We start from the raw sequence: 11,207 nt of genomic DNA on the forward strand, positions 1-11,207 counted from the left end.
GGGCCCCCTCCCTCCTACCGCCGGAGCGGCAAGCGGAAGGAGAGGGGCCAGCACAGACGCCAGAGATTGGAGCAGGAAAAGCTTTTCCGCCACCGCCGCCCTGGGAGACGCAGGATACCTATTGTATCGTTGTAAGCCGCTTGGCTATGTATCATCTTGGGTGTGTGTGGAGTTGTATCGGGCCGTTGGCCTCTTCTTCTGCGTGATTGATACGTCTTCTTCTAAAAAAAAAAAAATGCTCTGGTGATGCTATCACAATAACATTTCAGTGGATACATCACAACGCAGCACAGCATAAAGCAGGAACGACGTGAAAGGCTGACACGGTGGTATTCCCTCTGCTTGGCCCAATACGAAAGCCTGATTCACCTTCTCTCCCACAAAGGCGCATTCTCAAATCCAACCGATTCCTACCAAACTCTCTCGCGCGCGCTCTGATGCCGTCCACCGTCGCCGCCGGCGAGGCCTCCCAGTCATTCTCCTCCGCCGCAACCACCCCCGACGGCTGGCACCCCCGCACGTCCGAGCGCCGCCTGCTCCACCTCCTGCACCACTCCTCCCGCGCCCGCCGCCGCCCGCTCGACCTCCTCGCCTGCACTCCTCCCCGCCCTCCCCGCACCACCACTTCCTCACCGCGCTGCTCCTCCTCTCCTCCCCGCCGCCTCCCGCGCTCCCTCTCCTAAGCCTCCTCCCTCCCGACCCGCCGCCGCCCCTCCCACTCCTCAACGCCGCCCTCAAATCCCTCTCCGCCTACTCCCCGCCGCTCGCGTTCCGCCTCCTCTCCTCCCTCCGCCGCCTTCACGCCCCCGATCGCCTCTCCTTCCTCCCTCTGCTCGGCTCCACCCCCTCCTTCCCGCTCCTCTCGTCCCTCCACGCGCTCCTCCTCCGCCTCGGCTTCCTCTCCCACCACGCCATCTCCCTCGCGCTCCTCAAGCCCTATCCTCTACCGCACACACAAACCCTGTTCGACGAAATGCCTCAGCAGAACAAGTGCGCCGTCGCCTACAACACGCTCATCACCGCCTATCTGAAAGCCAAGGATCTCCTCACGGCACGCCAGCTGTTCGACGAAATGCAGCGGTTCAAGCGCTCCAGGAGAAGCGTGGTGTCCTGGAACGCTATGATTGCGGGGTGCGCGTGGTGCGGGAGGGACGACATGGCAGTGCGGTATTTCGAAGACATGGTGCGGGAGGGCGAGGTGGCGCCAGATGATGGGACACTTGCCGCGGCGCTGCCTGCTTGCGGGAGGACGGGGAACGCCGGTGCCGGGAGGTGGGCACATGAGTACACATGTAAGACGGGTATGCTAGATAGGTCAGTGCATGTTGCAAATGCGGTGCTTGATATGCATTGCAAGTGTGGTGACCTTAGCAGCGCCACAGAGGTGTTCCAAGGGATGCGACAGCGGAGCGTGGTGACCTGTAACACGATGATCTCAGGGTTTTCGTTGAATGGGCAAGGGATCAAGGGAATCGAGCTGTTCCAGGAGATGGTGAGGTCTGGAGAGGCTCCCAACGCAGTGACTTTCCTGGGGGTGCTTAGTTGCTGTGCCCATGCTGGGGCGGTAGATGTTGGGCAGGGGATCTTCCAGAGTATGCAGTCAGAGCATGGGATTGAGGCGGAAATCGAACACTATGGGTGTATGGTAGATTTACTTGGAAGGTCCGGTCTTCTCGAGAAGGCGCATGCACTGATTCAAGAGATGCCAATGAGTCCTAACGCTGCAATATGGGGATCGCTTCTAAGCGCATGCCGTTCCCATGCTGGGCTTGGCATTGCCGAGGTAGCTCTCAAAGAGCTTATTAGCCTGGAACCTTGGAATTCAGGGAATTATGTGCTGCTGGCCAATCTTTATGCACAAACAGGACGATGGGAGGAGGCAGGGGATGTGAGAAAACTTATGAGGAGGATGAGTGCGCACAAGTCGCCAGGGCAGAGTCTAATAGAAGAACCAAGTTCAAGTTGACAAAATATGTGCTCGTATTATGAGTTAACTCTGAATATACACCTACAACCGAGAGGGTAAACAACAGAGAAGACCTATAGGGGAAGGCTCTGTGCATTGGCCAATCTTATCAAGATCATGGGATGTGGTATTTACAGGTAATCACTTAAGCTATATTTTTATGTTTCCAGCTTCTTCAACATTTATTTAGGATGGTGAACTGAATAGGTGGTAGCTTTGTTCAGTGCTTTTTTCCTATAGAGATATACCCAACGTGGAATACATTGTTATGGTTAGTTCAAGACCAATATAGGCACTAGACAGTAGGCACCTCAATTCTCTTATTTCAACGGTGGGAGGAACCACTGTGGTATTTATTAAGAGAGTGGTGAAACTTGGCCTGCCTAGCACACCACCTCATATGCTAGCCAACAAGCCCCCAAGTCTTTCTCGTAGGCACCTCAATTCATATGATATGCAATCAATTGGCTTATTCGAAATTGGAAATCTCACAACATTACACAACTAGCTGACAAGAACAAAGAAATGTGAATAATGCCTTCTATCCTGGAGTGAGTATACATGTAGTTTGCCACTATCAATGGTGATATTGATGGTTAGCAGTAGCACATATATGTTTAATTTAATTTCTGAACGTTATGTAGCTGCGATCTAGTCCTTATTTCCTTAAGATAAAATCACACTTTAATGGGCATATTCTGATTACTTTTACCAATATTGAATGAAGCCACGTATCACAAAGAAAGTTGAATGAAGCATGCGTATATTAGTTTTTTGTTTTGGCTTTGAGTGTTATTACTTTTCAAAGTGGTGAACTAGCCCATCTTCTGAAATGCAAACAGAAATAGTATGAAGTGACCGTTTAACCATGAGATAGAGTGGCAAAGGATCTATCTGGAAGACTTTATTTCATTTCCATTTGCTAGTGATCACCCTGGAAGTTATCGCGAAATAGGAATTGTCTGATAAAGAGTTATTTGCCAATTTTCTTCTGGAGAGTCTGGTATAAGAGTCTGCAGTTCTGTAATTGCCTCTCCATGCTGCAATGTAGCTTAATAAGAATTAAGAAATAAGTATGTGCATGATTTAGTAGACCTCATTGCTCCAGATATTTGTTCGTGATATGTGTTGGTTGGTTGTGTGTATTTCAAACATCAAACGACACAAGATATATTGGATAAATGGACTAACTTGAGTGCTGGAAATTTTATGATAGCTATAGTTGTTGGTTCAATATGTATTGCATTTGTCCAATTCAGTTTGCGTATTATATACTTTCAGCAAAGCTTACTTATTCCCGAATATGGCCAACTCCCGAATAAACCATATTCTTCAACATATCAGTGATATACATCTGCTAAAATTGTTTCTCAGAATATGTCCCTCTGTTGAGCTAATCCAACTATTGACAAGTTACTCTCCCTTTTTTCTTCTTACTAAAATTCTATGCTGAATTGCTGATACTCTAAATGCCTGGAGTAGAAGCAGTTTCCTGTCAACCTTGACGTGTATTATGCTTCCTGATATCAGTCTTTTCCTTCTTTATGATTCGCCGCATTTGCTTAAAACAATGGTGTCTTTTCCAATGTTTTAAACAAATTAACATATATCAGATTCTTCATGTAACGAAGCACCCAGAACAATGGGAAATCTTAAAACAGTGTCTTAGTATCAGAAGAAGGGGAAATGTTAAAACATTGTTCTTCTTAGTATCAGTACTCTCTTTTTTCCCCATTGTATTTTGCAAGAGTTTGTCTGCTTCTGGAATCACAGTCACATGATCCTGCTCCTTGATAGTTTTATATTTGTATGTGGGCCCCTATATATCACCAGAAACAATCTGTAGCATTTCAGCTATTCTCTCTCTTAACTGATGGTTAACAAGTACCTAATTAAGTTTAAAACTAGACCTTATTTTATCTTTCTATAGCATAATTGGTGGATTTGAAAAAACAGACTTATGAAAGTTCCAGCACAGGAACTCTCAGTGCTGAGACTACAGTTTATGGTGTGTATGCATACATCAGTTTGGTCACTCTTTCAGCATTTTACTTGCGGGCACAAAAGGCTCCTGGAAGTTACTAGAGATAGGCTCTGCATCATTGTAGCATGCAGAAGGAAATCTGACGCTGTTAACACGTACAGAATGGCAAACGCAAAGAAACAAACTTTCACACAGAGACCTATACACATTTCGGGCCCAGCACCAACCTTGGCACTTTCCTTTTGTGGGCTCCTCTAACAGGGACAACTCGAAATGATAATTTTAAGTTCCCAACAAAGGGCAAATAAAATCAAGAGATGCTGCCTAGAACCATGGGAAATTTCCGGTATTGGGCCTTGTGTTTTTGTCCCTGCCTTCTCTTTTCCCTGCTCCTTGAAATTTGTCTCCCCACTGATCTTAAAAACCGCAAAAAGGATATGGAAGAACCATAAGGGGGAGGAGCATGTGTTGATCTTCTCTTTTACTTCCAAAAGCTCTTTTTACACCCAGCTGCCCGTTTTTATGTATCGTGCTGTCAAACCTGAACCACGTATGATTGAATTGGGTATTTTTATGCGTGGCATCGATGTTGCTGACATGTGGATCTATGTCTCTAGAACCGTAAGTTGAAATCATATTAAAGTGTGTTCCCTTAAGGTCAAAGTTGTTGTACTAAAATCTATGGGATTAAAATATATCACACAAATATCCTCCAGGATGCTGCCGAGAGAGTTAACAACATTGATCACACAAATATTTTTTTGGGGTATTCTTTTTCGTTTTAGTTTTTTCTTTATTTGCTTACTGAAATATCACATAGCTTTCTAGAATACAGTACAAAAATTCTTTTGAAGGGTGAAAAAAGTATAATGTCAAGCTACGGATTTATCTAAAATCTACTTGTATAAATACTTGGGAGTATCGTATGACAGATGTAAACGCATATGTGTACTTGACATTGGGTGCTCATCTCCTTGGCCAACATGTCTGCACTATACAGTTGCAGCTGCATAGGTTTATTGGCACTTGGCAGTGTCCCAGATACTATCCCTCCCTAGTTGCCAACTGCATATACTCTCTTTGCTTGCACAATCACATCCACATGCATGCAACCCACCTTTGGATTCTCTCTAATCCGCTCTTATTTTGATGCGTTTCAGGTCCCCACAAATGCTTAGGAGAAGCCACTGGCGGCATTTCTTTCTGTGTACATTGTTTTATCAACCCTTCACCAACTTGCTAGTACTTGTTTACTCCCAGTGACTGTATGCTCCCCGGTGTTGCCACGGAGTGGAGAGGACCACATACAAAGGCCTCCCCTCTCCACGTTTGGGGATCGACACCGGCTGTTGCACGGTGCAGGTCGGCGGCGACATCGGAGGCCGGCGGGGGCGAGACAGCCGTTGACCTGCCTCTGCTCGGTGCCCGTGGACTGCTCCAGGGAGCAGGTAACCTCTATCGACGATATGGCTGCACTCACAGAGGATCCACTGAAGAAGATATGCACTCCTAAACCGGTGCCACATCAAATTCTTAATCTGCCACAGGTATCATTAGATCGATTGAATATGAACAATCATTCAGTACTAGTAGTGTAACATATGACCTTTAGCTTTGAAAAAAAGATTTGGAGAATAAAGTGCTGTACAATATGGCATCGCAATTAGCAGTAAAGCACTACTAGTATACCTACCAGCATATATAATGTATTCCCAGGTCCTTTCATTGCCTTGACGATCTTATTTGATCACATTGTAGCTTTACCGTGAAAAGATTATCCATTAAGAGTGCGAAAAGGCTTTGTGCGTTACCTATTTTAGTGTGGCTCTAATCATAGGCATTTTGCTGGTTTGTACGAAGCAGGGCGGCAGCTGCGTGTTGATCTGCGGCAAATAAAGAACACGGAGAAAAGTTGTTGAGCGGGTACCTGGGACCGAATTAGTCCTACAAAGGAGGTATCTGGTGATGCCCCCCATCATTGTAAGCCAAAGCATGCATGGAAATGGAGCTGATTTTTTCCAGTCAAAGTTGGAAAGTCCACGCGGTTAGTGACAATCACTGCTCTGTCTTGGTTGGATTTGCTTATAGCAAAATGTTAACAAGAATGGATACATGCATATAGTAGTACATTGTATTTCTGTTGGCCACCTTGGATTGCATGCTGTCGACAGGTACTCTTACAGTTAAACTGTGAGTTTCAGAATGTGTATTACTTTTTTAGAATATATTGCTTCAAAAGGGTATTACAAGAGGGGTTGACATTGGTCAGGATATATAGTTTGTTACATTAGAAAAGAAGAGGAGATCGACATAAACTCGCAGGTTCGTCAATTAAAAAGAGGAGACAACATACCGACACAATACAATGAAGTGGCAGCAAACGCAGTCGAAGGGTATCACAATACTGAGATCTTGCAAATGCCAGCCCTTCAGAACACAAGAGGACATCCAGAGGTTGCCGGTTCGGAGCAATGCTGGTCAACGAGTGTCATCTGCTTTGTCGAAGGGCCCCACTGAGATGACATTGGAGATGAGAAGTTAGCAATGCATTCGAAGGGCATTGCAACGCTGAGATTCCAGCAGACTTCACGAACCTTGTCCTTGATCTTGTCCTTGATGTTGTCCTTGATCTTGCACACAAGAGGGAGGGTTTTGTTCTTGTTCTTGGGTTGGTGCATCATTTGCTTCACTTGATGAGGTTTGTTGATGTTGAGAAGATGAGGGCTCCACCGTGGTAGAGCATAGTCCTTCCCGAGACGCCACACCGTGTCCCTCAACGGGGCGGAAAAATCCCACACCCATTCTTACTATGGCATCTTGAGGTATTTCATCACCTGCACATACATCAACTTGCCCCACTTGGGAGCCATCATTTTCTTCAAACTTCACACTACTAGATTCGATGATAATCCCGGAGGATATATCAAAGATTCTATAAGTGTGAGATTCGGCACCGTAACCAACAAATATACCCTCTAAAGCTTTAGGAGCAAATTTAGATAAACGAAGCCCTTTGATTTTGTAGAAACACTTACACCCGAACACCTTGAAGTATGATATATTAGGCTTGTTCCCGGTGAGTATTTCATATGGAGTCTTGTTCAAGCCCTTGCGGAGATTGAGCCGGTTAGAGGAGTGACAAGCGGTGGAGATGGCTTCGGCCCAAAAGTTATAGCGGGATTTATACTCCGCCATCATAGATCTTGCCATATCCATAAGAGTCCGGTTCTTCCTCTCCGCAACACCATTTTGTTGAGGGGTGTAAGCAGCGGAATATTGATGTCGAATCCCCTCATCACTAAGGAAGTCATTGAGTGTATAGTTCTTGAACTCGGAGCCGTTGTCACTTCTTATTGCCATAATGAGGAGGTTGTGTTGGCGTTGCACCTCGGTAGCAAAGTCAATGAATATTTGTTGAGTCTCATCTTTCGTCTTGATAAAGTAGACCCAAGTGTATCTTGAGTAGTCATCAACAATCACCAAGCAATGTTTCTTCGCACCAAGACTTGCATGAGTAACGGGACCAAAGAGATCCACATGGAGGAGCTCCAAGATCCTCTTGGAAGAGATGATGGTCTTGCTTGGATGCGGAGAGTCATGCATTTTGCCTTCAACACAAGCCCTACAAACACGATCTTTGGCAAAAGACACATTTTCCATTAGTCCCACAATATGGTTCCCCTTGTGAAGACTTTGCAAAGTTCTCATGTTGACATGGGCTAGGCGGCGATGCCACAACCAACCCACATCCGCCTTTCCGAATAGGCACATCGCACTTGTCGTGGTGGTCCCCGAAAAGTCCACCACATACAAGTTGTGTTCGCGATACCCAACGAAAGCGACTTTTAGAGTCTTGCTCCACAAGAGGACCACAATATCATTATCAGTAAAGACGGCGAAACCCATCTTGCCAAGGGCGGAAACGGAAAGCAAATTGTAACCAAGGGTTTTGACAAGCATGACATCCACAAGAGTAATGTTGTGTGCAACCACAACCTTGCCAAAACCCAATACCTCGGATGTAGAATTATCGCCAAAGGAGACGGTGATATCATTTATGTTGGGCCTCAACTCCTTGACGAGGTTCTTACCGTCGGCCGTATGACTTGTACATCCACTATCAAGTACCCATTTTGAACCTCCGGCGACATAGTCCTACATGAGATCAATTCTTGGATTTAGGTACCCATTTTTCAATGGGTCCTCTTTTGTTAGCAACAAGGGTCTTTGGGACCCAAATAGACCAAGCAACATAACCATCATATGGACCAACGTATTTAGCATAAACATCACCATAATAATCTTTAAAAAGAACATAGTGAGGGTTATCAATTCCCGCACCATCATCATTAATGGTTTTGCCCTTTCGGGTTTCACCATTAGTGGTGGCTTTCTCATGTGCGAGCTTAGCCTTTTTCTTGTTTGCCTTTTTAGCCTTGGTATTAAAAGCAAGTTCATCCTTCAACCTAGCATTTTCCTCAATAATATTTGCATGATCACATGAAGGAGTAGAAGTACTAGATATGTCATATGAAGCAAGCCTAATTTGAAGTTGCTCATAAGACTTGGAGAGGAGAGAGTATTCACTCTTCAAGGCTTTGTGAGCCTTGTCTAGTTCATCTAGATCCTTCACAAGTTTCTCATGATCAACACCAAATTTGGCATTTTCCTTTATAAGCACTTTAGTCTTAGCTCTAGCAAGATCTCTAGCTTTAGTGAGCTTGTTAAGTTTATCTTGAGGTTCTTCAAGATTTTCTAGCCTCTCTTCAAGAGATGCTATGGTTTCTTGACATTCCTCAAGAGCATTTTTAAGAGCATGTATTTCTAGAGAGTCTTCTCTTTCTATTTATCACTTTTTCTCAAGAGTACCATTTAGTTGAGCTATACGAACCATGAGATTTGAAACATGCTTCTTTCTATTTGTCACTTTTTCTCAAGAGTACCATTAAGAATGAAACCATCAAACTCTAGCATTTCTTGTTTCACTTTTAGACTAGCAAGATCAACCCCTAGATCATTTGAAATGTTAGGCGTAGAGGGGTTAGGAGATGATACTTCGGAAGATTTAGCCATGGGGCAACTTTCTTCCTCCACATGAATGACCTCATTGGGAGATTCACTTGTTGATGAAGAGTTAGTGGAGAGGGAAGCAAGGGCAACCAATCCATTTGAGGTTGTATCTTCTTCATCATCAACATCATCATCTCCGGAGGTATACTCTTCTTGAGTTGATAGCACAATTGATGTGTCCAAGGTGGACCTTGCCATGAAGCAATGTGCATTCTTGAATTTGGGATTCTCATTGCGTGAATCAAAGAGAGAGGAAGAGGGAATGTTGGTAGTGACAATGGCGGCCACTTCTCTTGAGCTTTCCTCTTCATCATCACTAACATTTTCAATCTCATCGGAAGAGTATTCTTCTTTAGTCACTAGCACTATCCTCGAGGGCCTTTTGCCCTTCTTGTTCTTGTTATAGAATTTCTTGTTGGGGGCTTTGAATACTTGCCCTTTGAGTCTTTGCTCTTGTCCTTGGGAATGATCCTTCCACCATGAGTCTCCCTATTCTCATAGGGACATTCGGCAATGAAATGGCGCTTGTCATTGCAATTGTAGCAAGATCTTGTTCTTGGGCCCGAGCTTGAGGGACCCCTTGAGTTGTTTCTCTTGATGTTGTCTTCTTTGGCCTTGGATGGGTCAATCCAAAAGGTGTTTGCATGGAATGCCATGTGGACATGGTAGTGGTGTTCCAAGTCTTCCGGATAGGACATGCTCCAAGATGCCCTATAAGATTCTTGAGGAATCACTTCTTCCACGGAGTTGACCACCAAGGCAAGGTTGGACCCTTTTGACATCCCAAGAGCGCGATTGCGAGAATCATGAGAGTTTTGCTCAAGCACCTTGAGAGCTTGCATCTCGTGCACGGCTTGTTGAGAGGTAAGAGAGGCATAGCATTCTCTACCGACAACAGTCTTGACATCAATAGGTTCAAACAGCATCATGCAATCAATGTACTTTTCCTTGATCCAAGAGTCATCAATGTGAGTGGCACCAACATTCCGGAAAGCACCGGCAACGGTGAGAAGTCTTCCATACATGTCTTCATGATCTTCATCCGGTAGCCTCATGAATCCTTCGGCTTTATTCCGAAGAGCATTATACTTGTTCCTTCTTCTGCTCTCACTTCCAATGCAACTCGCGGCCAAACCATCCCAAGCCTCCTTGGCGGTGGTGAAATGCCGAACACGAGACAACTCCTTTGTCCCCACACTAGTTTGAATCATGTGCAAGGCGGTGTTGTTGAGTTGACTATCAACCGCTTCTCTTCTAGTCAACTTGTCGGGGTTGTAAGGCTTGAAGCCTTCCACGATGATTCTCCAAAGTTCATTGGAGGCACTGCGAACATGAGAGCTAAACTCAAATTGCCAAGTATCGTAATCATTAACGGAAAACTTAGGTGGGTCGCCCTGGATGTTTATATGAGGATGGGGAACCGGTATATCGGGAGATAGAAAAGGTGGAGGTACTCGATTGTAGCTCTCACCTCCACTAGTTCCCCTAAGAGATGCAATGGTAGATTTGATAGTGTTTAAGTTATCACCATCCACGGGTGTGGTAGCGGAGGGTAATACCGAAGCATCACCCTCTTCTAACGCATCCGTGACATTAACCTCTTTGGTGGGAGCCACGGGACGGGGCGGAGTCAAAAGCTCGGAAATCATCTTTCTCATGCTTTCCATTTGAGCTTCCATGGATGACCTCAACGAATTGATATCATCCATGGTGACCATCTTAGCCTCCCCTTCCATAGGTCCGTCGTCCGGCATACTCTTAGGCGGTTAAGCCCGAAATAAGAGCCGAGGCTCTGATACCAATTGAAAGGATCGTATGCCGCACCTAGAGGGGGGGTGAATAGGTGCTAACCAATTTTTAGTTCTTTTTCAATTTAGGCTTGACACAAAGGTAAATTCTCTAGATATGCAACTAAGTGAATTTACCTATATGACAAGGTAATCAACTAAGCAAGATATAGCTACGCAATATAAGAGATAGAATAGGATAGAGGTAACCGAGAGTGGAGCACGCGATGACACGGAGATGATTCCCGTAGTTCCCTTCCTTTGCAAGAAGGTACGTCTACGTTTGGAGGAGTGTGGTTGCTACGAAAGCCAAACCAACAGCCACGAAGGCTTCACTCAGATCTCCGGTGAGCAACGCCACGAAGGTCTAGCCCACTTCCACTACGGGATTTCCTCGAGG

General features: G+C 45.3%; 1 pseudogene; it reads left to right on the plus strand.

Moving 5' to 3' along the window:
• The first annotated feature begins 407 nt into the window (after positions 1–407).
• On the plus strand, positions 408–6,117 carry LOC127294467 (pentatricopeptide repeat-containing protein At1g09190-like; annotated as a pseudogene).
• The last annotated feature ends 5,090 nt before the right edge of the window (positions 6,118–11,207 follow it).

This window comes from Lolium perenne, chromosome 4, assembly GCF_019359855.2.
Source record: "Lolium perenne isolate Kyuss_39 chromosome 4, Kyuss_2.0, whole genome shotgun sequence".
NCBI lineage: Eukaryota > Viridiplantae > Streptophyta > Magnoliopsida > Poales > Poaceae > Lolium > Lolium perenne.